At 41.8% G+C, this 19106-nt stretch overlaps 1 protein-coding gene across 1 annotated transcript in view; it reads left to right on the top strand.

Moving 5' to 3' along the window:
- Positions 1 to 19106, top strand: part of LOC126183223 (epidermal growth factor receptor kinase substrate 8-like protein 2) — a 201863-nt gene that overhangs the window by 81429 nt on the left and 101328 nt on the right. The window lies entirely within an intron of this gene.

The raw sequence follows: 19106 nt of genomic DNA, 5'->3' as shown, positions 1-19106 counted from the left end.
TGTCCGCGTGATGTTGAGATACTCCCGTGGCCAGTAAGAACCCTAGATCTATCCTCAATGTAGCATTTGTGAGACCAGCTCGGACGTCAAATCCGTCTCAGTGTTAATACCCAGGATACGAAGGACCAGTGACAACAGTTGTGGGTCATCTTGTCTGTGGAGAGAACCCTCTGCCAGGCACTTAAGTGTGATTCGCAGAGTATCCATGTAGATGTAGATTCCCAACCGAGCAATGCATATATCCAGGTCAGAGGGGGTGCAATGTCATACTGGTAAGTGGGCTCTTACTACAAAAATCTTAACCTTCACTCTATTTTGTAGTCACTGCAATAACATCACGTAACATCTCAACCTGTGAAGTATCATTCTGTTTGCTCCTTCCCTTCTGGATGCTTCATGTCTTTTGTAAGGCGGTGTATAACAAGAAAAAAGAGCTAGCCCAATATCAATCCTTGTGGTACATACGTAGTAATTATTTCTTCTTCTGAAGATCCTGTTTCGTTGCTTACAGTTTCTGGGTTTCTTAATGCGACATACAGTATTCTTGTAGTTAGATGCAATGGAAACCAATTACTAGAAAGGTTACTGGTGCAGTAATAGCTGAGCTTCTCTATAAGAATACTGTTTCGTTACCTGGTCCTCATTCTACGTTGGACAACGGTTTGTTACTCCATTCTTTCAAGTAGTTACGAATAAAAATAGGCTTACAGTATACTTGTGGACGTCACGGACGTTGATTGTAATTCTGAATCCGCGCAGTGACATGGGAGTATATTACGAAACAAAGAAAGAAGTGAACAGTTCAGTTACCAGCTCGGATTGGATAAGGGAAAGGGAAGGGCCGTGTGCTTATTCATTTAAACATTCTCCAAGTGGCTTGGGGAAATGACATGAAGCCTAAATCAGAATGGTGGAACGACGATTGCATTCATTTTAGTGAATATTTTGTAGACACTAATAGATATTCGATTTCATCTCTGCAAGCGAAGCTATTTCATGCCACCTGTAGCAACACAATCTGCCTGGAGACTTACGTTGTGTCTAAATTTGTACGATGCATCAGCAATTAAATCAAGTACCATCAATTTTCCTGCATAGTGTGCTTAGGTCGGACTTGGTGGACTTAGGAAAGCAAGCCGCACGTTGTGAACCAGGCGAGCCAATCGGAGCCGACCGACCGCCACGTCATCCTTTGCATGCAGAATGAATGGGCATGGGGTCCATACACCGCTCTCGCTGTCATTCGGCTTTTTGGCCATGGAGCCGACACTTCTCAATCAAGTAGCTCCTCATTTGGCATCACGACGCTGAGTGCACACCGTTCCAGTCCTTACACCAAGGCTGTACCAGGAATCGAAATCGGTTCGTGCACATAGCAGCCTGACCCTGAGCTACAGAGGCAGACAATGTGATGGACGTGGTTGCTGTTAACTGTATACAGGGTTATTCAGAAAATTACACATGTCAATGGATACAGAATTTATTCAAGTTTCGACCCTCAATGCGCACTAGAGGGAAGGCGTGTCAGAACATATAGACAAATCATCCACTCCGTATTGCCGTATCGAATTTGTTCACGCCTACAGATAAGCAACCAATTGAAAACAGAATTCCAAAGTGAGATACGGTCGTGCCTTCCCGGGCAGATCGTGTCAGCGTTTACAAGCGGAACTTGATATCTGCTGCGTCACAAACGATGCCAAAATTAAGCACCCTTAACGTAATTTAAAAACTTGGAGATATGCTCTACACATTCATATGTGTGTATGGTAGGTTGTGTATGTCTTATAGTTTTCGCTGAGTCATCTTTTGAAATCACATAGGTATTTATGAATAGGGGTGCATTCAGCCCTTGTGAGACCAATTGAGGAGCTACCTAATTGTGAAGTAGCGGCTCCGTTCACAGAAACTGACAACGGCCGGGAGAGCGGTGTGCTGTCCACATGCCAGTCCATATCTGCATCCAGTGACGCCTAACAGCCGAGGATGACACGACGGTCGGCAGGTAGTGTTGGACCTTCCGAGGCCTGTTCGGACGCAGTTTAGTTTAGGTATTTTTGAATAACCCTGTACGCTATGTGCTAGTTATACACCTTCATAGCTGCTGTGCTCCACTCGAACGTCGGTCACCGTCTCACGAGCCAACGGCATTATTACCTTTTGAACAAAATCATATTATTGAAAAACTCATCCAGTGAGGGTGTCATTATATGCGGCTGTGGAAGTCAGAAATTTCGTTGAGTCTTAAACAGGGTCTTACAATAGGTCTATGATCTTTGTAAAAAAAAAAAAAAAAAAAAAGAAAATTAGTTAAGAATACTGTGGTTCGAAAGACCTATCTCCGCAACCCAGGTCGCTATGGTGCGATTCTCTAGTGGCACTCGTTGCTAAGATAGCTGGTTTGAGACCTTGTGCTGGAAGAAATTTCCATCGTTAGAATATAGGGGGCGTAGGTGTTTGCAGACAGTTCCTGATCACAAGCCAATGTCCCAATGTCCTAGGTTAAATTCCATACCTGCCTGCAGGGCCTCAAGATGTGAGGCCGTGTAATACTGTTGGTAATCCGCCCTTCGCATGAGGATTGTAGGCTTGGTGGTCTCCTTGATGCTAATGATGAGGAGCAGGTCGTGTTTTGGCACCTGATTTCACCATCTCCGTTCTTTCTTTTTGTGGTCAATAAAACAAACACGACACTGAAGCACTACGCATTCTCATCAGAGTCACTTAAACTCATCCTGCTCTCTTATGATATAACCAATTTCGTTAAAGAATGTGCCATTGTTCGCGGACGAAGAAAGACCTTCACTATTTGGCTGCTGAACCCACCCCTCGTGGTAACAGCGCCATAAACTTTGCCTGTTGATATGATGCCCATATTTATGAATGATTTTAAAATATCGTGTTATTTTTAATGCGCATCCACTTAGAGTACTGTTTTTCGCAAAACTGTTATTGATGAAGCAAAACTGCAACAGTTACGTATTTGGGTTGATTATAAACTCGAATAATGAAGGTAGCGCAGCACCGCAACATCGCATTAGTCTTTGAATGTTTGGTCGTCAGCGCTTGCTGAATTACAGTTTATTTTCTCGTGTAGTTTGAAAATGCACGGTCTGGTTCTACTTGGTTACAAATTAGATCAGATTAGCGTTCCTTACTAGAAGGCATTTTGACCGTGGTATCTCCAACAATACCGCTGAACATGTGGCACGGAACTCTCAGCCTGTCTCATAGGCATTTGATGGGTGACAAAAGTGAGGAAACTGGATACGTATAAATGGCGTAATTCAACCGTTCTGCAGTGTTAAATAATAACTGTCCTCTGTCTCTCATACGAAATAAATCTGTCTGTGTAAAAATGTATGCAAATAATAATAATAACGACGGACTGGCTATCTACATTGAACAAATATTGCATTGTCCATAACGGAGAGCTTTTTTAGGAATAATTAATAATCAACAGATAACAATAATGTTATGTTGTGGGCTAAACTTCATTCACTTTAATTACTGGTTTCGATGGTCATGCTATCCTGCTGATGATGATGGCGTAACCTTCGAAACGCAGAGTGGAGGAAATTAAAGTGTTACTATCACAGAACATGGTTGTTAATTTCTAAATAGGTTGATGACGGGCGTCATGATTACTAATGTCTACCCTCTCGTTCTGCCGTCCATTGTCACCATAGAGTTTAGGTCATTCTTGAAATCAGGTAATACCGTAACATCAGACTCAGATCGTTCAAGGAAGATGTTTCAAGCAAGGGAATTTCAGTCGAGCTACATCACACCTTAACAACTGTTTTTACGCTCTCACGTTACTGGCAGATCAATGTAGCGCTTCTTCTCGAGGAAACAGAGTAAAATCAAGTATAAAATTAATGACGACTGAGAAATGAAATACCGTCAAATGAAATACCGTCGCTGTCAGTTCTAGAAAAAAAAAAGTAGAAAACAGCATAAACGAATGTATTATCGTTTACTAAATGACACGCTGGTGTTTTCTGATGATGGTGCCATTATAGTTTCGGAATATCGCAGTAACAAAAAAAAAACTGCTAACAATAAAGGCTTGGAAACAAAGTATGACGAACAGTGTTGTGAATTATGAGACATTAGAATAATATTTACTCTGCATTTCGAGTTCAAAATGATTCAAATGGCTCTGAGCACGATGGGACTTAACTGCTGAGGACATAAGTCCCCTAGAACTTAGAACTACTTAACCCTAACTAACCTAAGGACATCACACACATCCATGCCCGAGGCAGGATTCGAACCTGCGACCGCAATGGTCGCGCGGTTCCAGAATGTAGCGCCTAGAGCCGCTAGGCCACTCCGGCCGGCATTTCGAGTTCCAGCGCCAAGAGATAAGTTTAACTTTACGACAATAGCTTATGGCATTTTATCGAATCCTTCTACGTGACAATCGTGGCAGTAGCGATAAGGGTGTCACAGCGTTATCAAGCAACCTTCAAACGCAGCTGCTGTTAATCATCGGTAAGCTTTGTTAAGGCGACGGCGCTCCAACGCTTCGGCATAACGCGTCGTATGCTACTGATATCTCGCAGGCGCCTTACACTGACATGTAAATGTTTTTTCATTTGAGTCACGCAAAAAGACGCTCGACATTATATATGGTATTCGACAAGACGTCTGATGGTCAAGGCATTGTATTTTGTTAATCTCCTACGGATTAAGGTTTTCGTGAGTGTTTTTTTCCACACATCTTACTTGCGAAACTCGTAACCAGGGAGTCAAACTCGTTAAAAAGTAGGAATTTTTGTTATGAAAACTGATATTTGAATGACTACCTTCGAGTGTTTCGCCGAAGTTTGTTCTAGTGGTACTGATGTAGCTGGTTGACCCTAGGGCTTGTGCAGAGGGTGGATAATAAGAGAAACGGATTTTTCCGAGAAATTAGTGTAACTAAACGAGCAACCATTATCAAAGTGTTTTGCTGTTAGGTGCTTCACAGTACAGTTTAGAAACGTTATAGGTGGGTGCTGGACTACAAATCTTAACGTCCGGGATTCAGTCCTCAGTCAATCCTAGGAAGTTTTTCTCTAGCTTATTGCCCTTTTCACCTCTGACAATGATTTTTAAAATGCCAAGTTGCACCGTGGGTTAGAGGTACCACTTTAACTGGCTGGGTAAGCCATCTGATGTCGGAGGAAGCAAGGGCATACCACCTTCAATAGGATCGTACCTAATGAAGCAGTTTTCAAACCGACTTTCTGGTTGATGACAGCTTCACCTTTAATTATGTCGTGTGAAACTGACTTAATATCACTTAAAAGAACACAGCATTAAGTAGTACATTTCCAGTGAGGCGTTAATCAGAAAGCCTGTTATTCTATATTAAGGGAAAGCACGTATGAGATTATAGTGGCTTGCGAAAGTTAACAGTACGAGAACGGCAGTTACAAGAAACAGCAGTCTGAAATTACCTCTGAGAGGGATCTTCGGAGATAAAGAACATTGTCATAAGGTGCAGCCGTACAAATGAGGCCACAGCTAAGGGAATATACAATCAGTACAGACAAACAAATTATTATAATTTCAGAAAAGCTGGAGATTCCAGGTGGAAAGCGTTTCTAGAGACGCCCCGGATAACGGTGGGATACCATCCTGACTATCGCCCGCCATACGGCCCGACAACCAGGAGTGATGATCTGGGGTGTTGTTTCTTTTCATAGCAGACTGCGGTTCCCTTACAGCACAGCGTTACGTCGATGATATTGTACGCCCCGTTCTGTTGCCATTCATGGCAAGCTATCCTGGGCTTAAATTGGAGCAAGATAATGCCCGCCCGCACAATGCAAGAGTTTCTGCTGCTTGTCTTCATGCTTGCCAAACTCTACCATGGTCAGCAAGGTCGCCGGATCTCTGTTCAAAAAATGTTCAAATGTGTGTGAGATCTTATGGGACTTAACTGCTAAGGTCATCAGTCCTTACACACTACTTAACCTAAATTATCCTAAGGACAAACACACAAACCCATCTCCGAGAGACCAGCCGCACAGTCCATGACTGCAGCGCCTAAGAACGCACGGCTAATCCCGCGCGGCCGCCGGATCTCTCCCCAACTGAGAACGTCTGGAGCGTTATAGGCAGGGCCCTCCAACCAGCTCAGGATTTTGACGATCTAACTCGCCAGTTGGACAGATTTTGACTCGATATCCATCAGGAGGACATCCAACAACTCTATCAATCAATGCGAAGCCCAATAACTGCATGGAGGTAGACCAACGTGTTATGCTACTGAATTGCTCAGTTTGTGGAGCTCTTTCCCTTGAATAAATCATCCAATTTTCAGAAATACTAAAAATTTTTTTGTCTGTACATGTACATCACATCTACCGATTACCGTCCCATTCGGATAAGTCCTCCGTGGTCCGTCTTTATGTGTATTTACCTCAAAGATACTCTGCACAGAGAAGTATAACGTTTTCGAAGCCCCGTAACTGTCTCCCATTGCAACGCAGGTTCATTTTGAAAGTGCTCAAGAAATTTGAGTGGGTGGCATCGAGAGTGTTGCCGAACTCGGGGTATTATAGGGACCCTTTCCCTTGTATTCACATATGGTCAATGCTGCTCCACCCCCGTGATGACGCCACAGGAGGACACGAAACAGGGGGACTGAAAAGGCTGTTTTGGATCACGTTCAAAATGGTTCAAATGGCTCTGAGCACTATGGGACTTAACATCTGTGGTCATCAGTCCTCTAGAACTTAGAAACCTAACTCACCTAAGGACATCACACACATCCATGCCCGAGGCAGGATTCGAACCTGCGACCGTAGCGGTCACGCGGTTCCAGACTGAAGCGCCTAGAACCGCACGGCCACCCCAGCCGGCCGTTCAGATTTCGTCGAATAATTTTGCACGGCCCATAGTGGTTCCATACTGTATACCAGAGCAAAAATTGCGGTGTAGCAGCAGTGTCGAATGTTGTCAAGAACGTCGTCCTGTTGCTCATAGCACTGCCAGCTGACGTTTTAGACCGCGAAATGTGTGGGTATCAGCACTCCAAGGGAAGGGGTGTTTTCATTAATGCCCTGTATGCCACCTCGTGACGGCTTTTCGGATCGATTCTGAGCGGCGGTTTGTCTGAAATGTTTTTCTTGGCCACCCTCTGAAAACCGCGTTATTTCAACGGTAGGTGTTCCAACGCAGAGGCGTCAAAAGAGGAGTGAAATATGGGTAAGAGAGGGTATGATAACCATCCCATCCTGTGACACGTCTACGCTGGCGTTGGACAAAATTGTGGCATCATTACCCCATTTTACACCGTCGCCTCAAAAATTCAAATGGCTCTGAGCACATCTGCTCCTGCCCCCTATTTGTCAGTGTGTTCCTCCCCACTCTTTCTATCCATCTGCTCCCCTTCTTCTGTCCCTCTACTCCTCCCCCCTCTGTTCTTCTCCTCCTTCCCCTCAGTCTCATCCTACCCCCCTCTATCTGCTCCTCAACCCTATGATATGAGGTCATCAGTCCCCTAGAACTGAGAACTACTTAAACACATGAACTTCTATTTCATTAATATTCGGAATCGTGGTTGAAAATTGCCCTAGAGTGACAAATAACATTAATTTTTGTTTTAGGTTTGTTACTCAATAACTAATCTAATAAATAGGGTGGCGGTTGGTACTAAATGAAGAGTGGAAATGGAAAACATTGTAAATGCCAATTTTTTAAAGAAATGCGTTTTCAGTGCTGTTGTGTTCTCGGTACTCTGTTGCATGTCCCTTGACTCGATCCATGTACCAAACAATGGAGAAAGTCTTTCAAATATGCGTTAATAGATGGCGTTATGGTCTATGTGCCAATCTGTGCTTCACTCTGGGGTACCAAAATTTAAAAGATATGAGAAATTTAAAACATATGAGAAAATTTAAAAGATATGAGAAAATTTAAAAGATATGAGGAGTGGTGTTTATTGACTACATTTCTACTAGTTAAAAACCTAATACTGTATTTTTATACTTGTATTATTACAAATAAAACGTAGTTGCTCATTTTTAAGATTGTGGTTTTTTACACCTAACAAGTTGATTCTTTCAAGGACGGAAACAGTAACCAGCCACAGTTAATAATGCTATTTATTTACATATGTAGCGCCGTTACCAGTTTCGAACCGACAGGTTCACCTTTAGGTTTATGTTTATGTTCACGTTTACATTACACTACCTGAGTAGCTGGCAATGCCCGTGTATGTATTACTTCTAATTCTATTTGTCCCTCTCCTCCTTCCCACACCCCTCTGTTCATCTCCTTCTTTCCGTTTCTCTGTCCACCTCCTTCACTCCCACTCTCTGCCCATCTCCTCCTGCCCCTCTCTCTGCACATCTGCTCCTGCCCCCTATTTGTCAGTCTGTTCCTCCCCACTCTTTCTATCCATCTGCTCCCCTTCTTCTGTCCCTCTACTCCTCCCCCCTCTGTTATTCTCCTCCTTCCCCTCAGTCTCATCCTACCCCCCTCTATCTGCTCCTCAACCCTCTATCTCCCCTCATCCTCTCAATCTACTCCCCCCTCTCTGTCCACCTCCTCCCCCTTCTCTCAATCAAATCTCCTCCTCCCCCTATCTCCGTCCATTTCAAATACTCTTACCTTACTCTGTCCGTTTCCCCTTCCCCTCTCTTTCTCTCTGTCCATCCTCTTCTCCCCCTTATCTGTGTCCCCCTATTCTCCTTCCCCATCTCTGTCTGTCAATCTCTGCTCCCCCCTCTCCTCCCCCGTTATCACCCTTACCCCCACTGATGATCATAGCTGTTAAGTCCCATAGTGCTCAGAGCCATTTGAACCAATTTGAACCCTTACCCCAATGGGAGGTTGTTCATTCTTGCTCTCACCGTATTTATTTGCAGATAGTAAGTAAGATGTGTACAAAGTTTTGTTGAAGTCGATCCAGGGGCTTAGGAGGAGTTTTTTTATCCGCCGCTTTGGCCGCATACGCACATGTTACATACATTTCACATATATTTAATATACCGGGTGATCAAAAAGTCAGTATAAATTTGAAAGCTTAATAAACCACAGAATAATGTAGATAGAGAGGTAAAAATTGACACACATGTTTGGAATGACATGGGGTTTTATAAGAACAAAAAAAACACCCCATATTGCTAGACGCGTGAAAGATCTCTTGCGCGTGTCATTTGGTGATGATCGTGTGCTCAGCCGCCACTTTCGTCATGCTTGGCCTCCCAGGTCCCCAGACCTGAGTCCGTGCGATTATTTGCTTTGGGATTACCTGAAATCGCAAGTGTATCGTGATCGACCGACATCTCTAGTGATGCTGAAAGACAACATCCGACGCCAATGCCTCACCATAACTCCGGACATGCTTTACAGTGCTGATCACAACATTATTCCTCGACTACAGCTATTGTTGAGGAATTATGGTGGACATATTGAGCATTTCCTGTAAAGAACATCATCTTTGCTTTGTCTTACTTTGTTATGCTAATTATTGCTATTCTGATCAGATGAAGCGCCATCTGTCAGTCATTTGTTGAACGTTTGTATTTTTTTGTTCTAATAAAACCCCCTGTCATTCCAAGCATGTGTGTCAATTTGTACCTCTCTATCTACGTTATTCAGTTTTCAAATTTATACTGACTTTTTGATCACCCGGTATTTCACACATATCTGTATACGTATGTAACCTGTATCTTAGCGAATTTCGCCTTACAGTTTCATTTTTACGTAACTCAATGTTTATGACATCGTGTCTCCTGAACTATGTGCTGTACAACGAGATAGTTTTGTAGGCACATTCAGCGACATATGCAGATATTGTCTGCGAAATTTGTTGCGAATAGAGTTAGTAGCAAAGAAGAAATAAATTTAAACGTCATGCGTGTTGCGGTAGTTTCTCACGCATCTCATTGTTCATGACGTCATATTTCCTGATCTATGTTTCATATAGTTATATAATTTTGTAGGTCCATTCGATAGTATGTGTGAATACTGTCTGCAAAGTGTGTCGCAAATACAGGTAGTCGTAAAGACGCAGTAAATTAAAACGTCATGCCTTATGCGGCAATTTGACTGCATGAACATCGAAATGTAGTAGACGAGAAACGTTTTTGCCTTCATAATTTTGTGGGGATTGTCAGCGAGAAAAAGTTTCTGAAAAGTTTGAAATTATGTATAAAGTTTATTGCAAGACACTAAGTGCTCGCATTCTCTGGATGAATAATGTCTGGGAATTCGCTCGTCGTGAGCTACACTTCGATTTCACCCCCACCCCTTTGATAAGTTGATAAGTCCGTGGTTCTTATCCCCTCAGAAATCCTTTCCAGACAGTAAGTGATATGTGTACCAGGTTTGGTTGAAATTGGTCCATGATTTAGGAGGAGCTGTGGAACATACCTACACACATACAGACAGACTTACATTTTTATAATATGTCTGAATTTGTTATGTACATTAGTTGTTGAAAAAACAGCCAAGAACCAATGTAACCAACAACAAATGTAATGTAAACGTGATAAAGCCTCCGAAGATGAACCTGTTGGTTCGAAATGGATAACGGTGCTATTTTTGTAATTAATAGCATTATTAGCAGTGGCTGGTTGCTTTTTTCTTCTTTGCAAGAGTCGACACGTAGAAACTTTCTTGTTTACACCTAGAACGAATCGTTTACTTGGTGTGGCACTTGCCTCTTAGAACATTCCTAATAAAGTATTTATTTTCTGATTTGTCACATTATTTTATGCAGTGATGCAGCGAACAGTATAATTCTGTGGTATCAGAATATCTTTTCAATTTGTCGGATACAAATAAGTTATGTACAAAAAGAGATATATTGTTTTTTCATTTCCCTGACAAAATTTACATTTCGAACTTAGAATGTATTCCATTTCCATTCTTTTAATCTTGAACAAATTCTCCTGTAAAGTGTCCTTCCTCGGATGCGTACGGAGACTTATTTCATAACATCAGAAATCAATGTGGAATATCGAAGCATATCTCTATTAATTTATAGCAGAGACCTACAATTCCAAATCTGGTGCTCGTCCAAGTGTAAATTTGTGAAAGGCCGATAACGTTTGCAATCTTTCGTACAGATGCAAAAAAAGTTGTTTATTTTGAAGGTGGTGTGATCATTGTGTGGCTGGGTCAAAAAGTGATTCAGTATCAGATCCATAATCGGAAAGGTCAATGGCTAACGTATTTCTCACTTTCTGGTGTAAACATCTGAATAACTCTGCACATTTCTTGTAAGATCTGACGCAATTTGCTCATTCATTGATCACAATAATTATGAAAATGTATGTTCATTTCTTGTAGTCCCATTGGCGACACTTTTCGCGTCTTTGGGGTTCAGGATCTCGGTTTTAGCACAAGAGTAGCTTTCTTTCGATACCCCTGTAGTAAACTATCACAGACTATATAACTTCCCAAAGAAAATTGCTTCACTGGGCACTGTTTCATATTTTGCTAATAGAGCGACCAGTCTGGTTCAGCTTAGATAGATTGTGAGCTCTTGAATTCTAACAGGGCCATCTACCATGATGTAAAAGATTCATCGTCAACTGGCTGAAAGTGTCCTGAATTATGACGAGTGGAACTAAGTCCTGTTCCTGTTTAGCGCTATACTTCATACACTTAACTTCTAAAAACCATAATTGAAGCTTGTATTAAATTATGCCTTTTCGCTTACACTATTTTACATTTTAAATCTTCCACTGCTCTTTTACAGGTACAGCATTACTTAGGTGACTGTTCTGTTTCGGTGTTGTTTGTAAGTTTTGTCCCCCATTTGTTTACTAGCAACCTGAATTCCCCTTCGTGCCGACCAGTGAAGAGTTGTATGTCATCTTTAGTGACAGTCGGAATGCAAGCATCAGCATTATTCCAGAATGAGATTTTCACTCTGCAGCGGAGTGTGCGCTGATATGAAACTTCCTGGCAGATTAAAACTGTGTGCCGGACCGAGACTCGTGCTTGGGTAGCTCAGTTGGTACAGCACTTGCCCGCGAAAGGCAAAGGTCCCGAGTTCGAGTCTCGGTCCGGCACACAGTTTTAATCTGCCAGGAAGTTTCACATCAGCATTATTATTTTGTGAGCTGCTACAACCACGTCACTGTTTACACTAAATGGTCAGATGAAATGGATGCTGGTCACATCGTTTATGAACCGGTGACATTCATAACTTTTAATTACGGTCTTGTTTTTTTCGAGATAACTGGATTGAAATTTTTCATTATTGTATCCGAAGCTACTACGTACAACGAAATTTCAGTTTATTTATTCTAATTTCAGAAGTAATTATTTTTCAGTAGTAAGAAACGTAGTATTATCATCTACGCCTCCTGCGTGTCCGTTATACATTAACCAGCTGATAAATGTGGACGGATGGAAATTTCGTTGTTACTCAAAATAAAACGGGTCATCCACAAATAAAGTTCCAATATGGTGTTCAAAAAATGTCTCGTGAAACAACATAGCTTTTGCTATTTTTCTGTATAATTAACTGTATTGCAGAGACACTTATCGAAGCATGGGACACGTTTACGTCGATAGTGAAAATTTTCGCCTGATGATAAACAACTGGTGGCAGTAGCTTTTATTTCGTCATTGTTATGAAAAAGAAACTGTCCTCATTATGAAACATTTTTCTTTGTAATCGCCATCACAAGCAATTCAACTAGGTTTCTAATATATTAAATCAAAGAAATCTCCATTAGCTGTATTACAATTTCGGCAACATTGATGGTTTAGTGCAAATGTCAGTGACAATAAATAAGGTGGCACAGTGGTTAAGAAAGTGGATTCGCCTTCGGGAGTACCAGGGTTCACATCAACATTGAGCTATCCTGATACAGATTTTGCCATAGTTTCTCTAAATAGTATAGGACTAACGCTGGGATGGTTCCCCCGAAAAAGACACTGCCAATTAATTTCCTTCTGAGATTTCCATTCTGAGATTGTGACCCAGCTTCACGACGGGACATTAAACCCAAATCTTCCTTCTTCTCTGACAATTGAGAACTCTTATGGAATCGATCAAACCCATTGATGTCACAAGTTGTCTGATGTCCATCGAAATATGATACAGATAAAATGTGTACTGCGAACGTAATAGTTGCTCATCACGCTTCACGTAGCAGAGGCATCACCAGGTTGCCTTCTGGTCTTCACATAGTGTGTTGGAGGTACAGACCTTCCTCCTGGTGTTATCTTTTTGAATGACGACATTAACTTTGTGTCCTTGCTTATTCTCAATTCCTCCGATTCTGATTTACACACATTCGACGACTTTGTGCTGGCATCTGTCGTACTTTGCCCATGTTGACTATTATTATGTTTAATGACGGATCACCCGGAAATATTCGCCTCATCAATCGCTTCCTTTCTGCCACGAAATACTTTGAACCAGTCGTAATCATATTTTACGCTCTTCACTAGCATCAGCATCCCTTGCACGTTTGTCATCGTTGTTCGCAGTTTGCAACAACACTACGTGATTTGCATCATAGCACTGTGACACTAGTTTCAGATTCTCTACGTGCAACTGACCGCATTAAACGAATCTGCTTCAGCGTAGTGTATTCGGCACGTGCTATGCTTCTCAATATGAGCACGATTACACATTTAGATATTTGTTCAAATTACTGAACTTCTCAGCTGTACTTTGGATCTTGGATATACAACTTCAAACATACAGTTTCAAGAGTTTCTCTCGTTCAAGAACTTGTGCTAGTAATACAAGGAGTTCACAGCCAGTAAGTTTGTAGTCTTCGCTGGAATACAACTTAAAACGAATTTTGGGGAAGGACATAACTAGCGTACAGTTTATTATTTAAGTAGGACAGATTATGCTGAGTGTTTCGTGTGGCTGGTGTAGAGAAAATACCTACACGTCTCAAAAAGAAAATTGAAAACATCTTCAGAAATATTTGAGCGAAAAAACCTGACTACTCTTAGGAGTGATACCACGTTTTGTAATGCAGCAGGTATTACTTCGCTGACGAATCCAAGTAGTATTTCCTTTTCACAAATCAGAGTTTTCCCTTCAGAAATAATAAATCATGCGCTTCTCCTTTCTAGGACGGGACGTTAAACCATAAGCTACCTCCCTTCCTTTCTTCTTCCTAAACAAGCCAGAAACACACCACATGATATAATAAAGGCGAGGACGGTCATGATCTCCTCATTGCGGATGCGCACCAGCCTCGAACTCTTACGTGAATCGGCGAAATGCCTCGAGTAATGAGGATAATGGGCTAGGGGCACTGCATTAGTAGTGTGTGAGGAAGTTGAGAATCTGGGTCCGACGGGAGGCGTGCGAGGGTAGTCCGTGCAGTTGCGATGACCAATGTGTCCGGATGGTGCAGTAGTCAGCGCATCTGCCTCGTAAGCAAGAGATATGGGTTCGAATCCCAATCTGGCACAAATTTTCAACTTACCACGTTGATTTAAATCAATGCCCATTCGAAGCTGGTGTCTGTAATTCCTTTGTGTCTTAAGTCAGTTCTAGTTTTACATCATTGAAAGCTGTCAACTTTGTTGTTGCAACCCATAATTCGCAAGATGATCTACTCACGGATGTAGATAAGATTGGAGATCTCGCGTTTAATAGATCTTTCACTCGAATCTGTAGGACTACTTAATTAAGGGTAAACGAAACACAAAATTTTGTCGTAAAAATCTCCTCTACTTCTCGTATTTCTTATGGACGTTGAACCTGTGACTGTGATTCAGATTGCGCATGTTTTGTTTTGATACTGAGTCTAGTCGATTTACAATGGTTCTGAAGAACCTCATTTATAGTAGCTAGCTTTTGAGCCACCACAAGTTCATCCACAGATGGTGGGTAATAACAATCTTTTTGTATTTTATACCACGTGCAGCTAGTCTCTGAGATCGTAGCGCTGGTGAAAATACATTGAATTATATAAATTCTACAGCTATATGTATTCGTACATAAATAAAGAAATGTGATGTTATTTTCCACTTAAACTTCATGTAATTCCTAAAGTTGTAGGTGTGACACTTGAAAATAGTCCATTTTACATCGACGTTAATAACGCGTCAGTTGTTTTAACAGCTTGTGTACAAACACTCGCCATGTGCGCCAAGAGTGACAAATTTTGAGTTATGACAGTTTGCCACTTCACGTTCTTTGACATGTTGGAATCAGTAGCCGAATGATATTATACATAGTTACACCAATATCATGTCATGTGTACAGATATATAGACGCTAAGTGAGTGGGTGTCTTGAGTAATATTTTTGGGATAGGGAGATAAAATTGGTGAGTTTTAATCATTTAATAGTGTGCAGCGTGTTCTGGTTCATCTCAGGTATCACAGATTTCAGTTGAGGCAGTTCTTTGTTCGATTCTTATATGCATAAAACGGCAGAATCTGTTAAGTCCAGTTGTTTTCACCGCCGACCATCTCAAACTGATGTAAAGCATTAAGCAACCGCAAATACCCACTATCGAAATATAAGCCTGCAGTGACTAGAAATTTGTTTACTCGAAGGAAAAAAGGTTTTTATAAATAGGTTATAAAGCAACTAGTTGCAGTAGCAACACAAAGCGTCCCATGTACCGCAGTTTCGACCGAGGTTGCATTTAAAGTACTATGATGACATTTGATTCTTTAGCTCAGTTATCGTTGTTTCCCGTTAGTTCGACTTGAATGAATTCTGTCTGCTTTTCAAGAAATTGTCTGTACATTTGACATGAGACCTCGGAAGTTGATATGTAATGACTTGGCGGAAAGGTAAAATGGAGGCCGACAGATGAGAAGGTAGAGCGGTGAGCTGCTCCTGAGGTCCGCCTGCGACTTCACTGGGAGGCTTCATTACAGCGCAACCGCTTAATGGAGAAGGGTGAGTTACCTTTCTCCAGGCGCTGGAGATCTGTGAAATTGACTTGGTTATCTAAGTGAAATGTGAAACTGCCGCGTGCCTGACTTTCATCTGCACTCTCCACAAACAGCGTTATCCAAAGTGGGAATTACGTAGCATGTTTGACTCAGAGATCTCAGTCGCAGTTGTGTACCTCGATGTGATAGAGTTACAACTTTTTTTGAAATACAAACTTGCAAATATTTAAAATCTGGTGTAAATATTGGCAGCTGACGCTAAATACAAATAAATAAAATACAGGGATTATCGAAAAGAATTATCCGATTAAAAAAATCATAACTATTATCTTATTTGAGATGTGTGCGTGAACAACGTACTCTTGGAAAGAGCAAACTCTCAAGTTTTACATGGCTCTCGCTAGGTAGCAACAGTGTGCGCCCATTTCAGTTCTAGTAAAAATGGTGTTGGGACAACAGAAAGCGTTTTGTGCTCTACGTTTTGCGCAGTGCGGGTCAGTAATAACTGTTCAGCGTGACTTCCGTACTAGGTATGGTGTGGATGTTCCTACAGTACAGAGCATTAGACGACGGCATCAACAATTTCGAGAAACAGGTTGCTTGTGTAAAAGCAAAATGCTGGGCCGTCGCCGAGGTCTGACACAGACGTCGAACGCATCCGCCATAGTTTCACAGGGAGTCCACAGAAATCCGTTCGCCGTGCAGCTCGACAGCTCAACATGCCCCCAGGTCCGTCTGGCGTGTGTTGCGTCGACGCTTACACGTGAAACCGTACAAAATTCAGCTACTGCAAGGTGCTCGCGAAGGTGGCAAACAACAAAGTGTGGAATTCTGTAATTTAGTTCTTTGCGGGATGGAGGATGATAGTTTTCTTCCACTTTTGGTGTTTAGTGACGAGGCAACATTCCATTTAAATGGAAAGGCAACTCGTCATAATGGGAATATGGGGTGCGGAACAACCACATGAAATTGTACAACATGAGAGGGACTCTCAAAAATTTAATGGGTTTTGTGCAGTTTCGCGGGAAAAGGTGTATGGCCCATTTTTCTTTGCCGAGAACACTGTTACAGGTTACAGGAAGAACATAGCTCGATATGCTTGAGAACTTTTTTTCCCTCAGTTGAAGACTGATTCGAACGACTTCATTTACCAACAGGATGGGGGACCGCCACACTGGCATCTGGAAGTGCGGGAATTTTCAAATCAAAGGATTACTGAATGATGGATCGGTCGCACTGGACCGAATCGTTCAGCCGTACATTACTGACGTCCAAGGTGAACGGAGCTGACTGCATGTAATTATTTCTTGTGGGGCTTTATAAAAGACTCTGTTTATGTGCCTCCGTTATCAACAACAATGAATGAACTGAGACATCGCGTAACAGCAACTGTGAAAGCGGTAACTCAAGACATGCTCACTGCAGTGTGGGAACAATTTGAATACCGCATTGACATATGCCGTGCATTTCAAGCGGGACATATTGAACACCTATGAAAAGGTATGAAAAAAATAAACTTTTTGAGTTTCCCGTTCATAAAAAAACAAATTTCATTGTATATGTTTATTAGTTTCAGAAATGTAGACGTGCCAAATCGGATGATTATTTTTGATGCACCTTGTGTGTCTATTGTGCTAGCTTATTTATTTCTGACTTGAAATCGAAACTGGTAAGAACTTAATGGGAGCAATAACTCCTCACAGTTTCATTATACGTCTCAGCAGTCCTATTTAGGCCCAACGTAGGGTAGGGGAGGACTCTGAGGTCAGTAATAGTGTCATTGCGTCAAATGTAATACAATGTTAAAAGCTATTTCTGTTAATGGCATGAAGTGCATGCCTCCATGCACCGATAAGTACCCTGTGGGAAAAACTAGCATATGTAGACGTAGAAATAATCAAATAAGGTAACGTGACTTGAAGGGACATAAACGGAACGTCATCAGTTACTTCAGCTGTCCTGTTTCGTGTGTTATGAAACATATTCTAACTCGGTTGTGGCTAGTTGACGAGAATTACTGGAGATTGGAGGAGGAAAGGTAATTGAAGAGGTACGAAAGGGACATTTAATTTCGGAAATTTTCGAGAATTTCGAGAGAGCTACTTCAGGAGTACATCTATAAACCATGAAAACAGCGCTGGGACAACCACGGGTGATCAATAATCGCGACACCTAACGTCGAATCAGCTTCACCTGTGATGATGGAGGAGGGATACTGTCCAATTTACATCCATATTCGATAAGTAGCACGTGAAAGACGTCTCGATGCCGTCAGTGATGCGACTTCTATCGTCAATGCCTGATGGCAGCCCAGAACCGACGAAGACGCCCATATTAAGAGCACGCCGCTTCACACCAACAACGATCTTGAGCTGTCGGACGTACTCACTGGAATCTAAATTACGGGAAAAATAAGTCTGGTTCAAAGATTAGATTTGGCTCAGATCTCTTACATCCATGGATCCCATTTGCCATCGGGCCGGTAAGGTGATTCGGTAATGACATGGGCGTATTTTCATGGGATAGTGTGGGGCCCTTTGTAAAGCTGATTCGATCGTTGACTGGAAATTTATATGCTTAGCTACTTGAGGACTTCATCTTTCCGTCCAATCGTAACATCTGTCGGATTAAATCTCCACCATGGCTCTGAATCAAGATCTATCGCTATTGATTTGGATAGTGTATTTTCACTAGAGTGATCTCTGTGTAAGAATTTGCATGGAAACTAAGTTGTTAACGTCTCGTCGATATAAAGTTTGTCAGGGAGGGAGCTCCAGCTTAGCTGGACAAGAATGAGTAGGGAAATCGGCCGTAGCGTTGTTGACACAACCGCTTTGGCGTTCACCTCAACTGACTGTGAGAAACCAGAGGAAACTTTGAACCTAACTTCTGTCGCTGAAGAGTCCATTCTCTTAACCACTTTACCACTCCCCTCGGTGGATAAGAAAGTGGCAAAAAACTAGTTTAAGTATCGGGGAACTATGACTATCAAAAGTGGACCTGTTATAAATTACAAGCAGTGTCCCACCATTATGAAATGAACAACCAGTCGTTACCTGAAATTGCGGAAGTCCATGGCTAACGTCCCTGATTATGTTCTATGAAAATCTATTAATTTAATTTTTGTGATTTCTTACAATTTTCGGCGTAACTAAGTTTCCGGATTGTAAATGTTTATCTCGTATAATGTACCAGCGAATTAAGATTGATCGTGATGATGCACTGCAAAAATTTTGTTCCGTTTCTGTTTAAAGA

The sequence above is a fragment of the Schistocerca cancellata genome, chromosome 4 (assembly GCF_023864275.1).
Source record: "Schistocerca cancellata isolate TAMUIC-IGC-003103 chromosome 4, iqSchCanc2.1, whole genome shotgun sequence".
NCBI lineage: Eukaryota > Metazoa > Arthropoda > Insecta > Orthoptera > Acrididae > Schistocerca > Schistocerca cancellata.
Note: the sequence above shows the minus strand (reverse complement) of the source record. Positions and strands in the feature narration are given on the sequence as shown.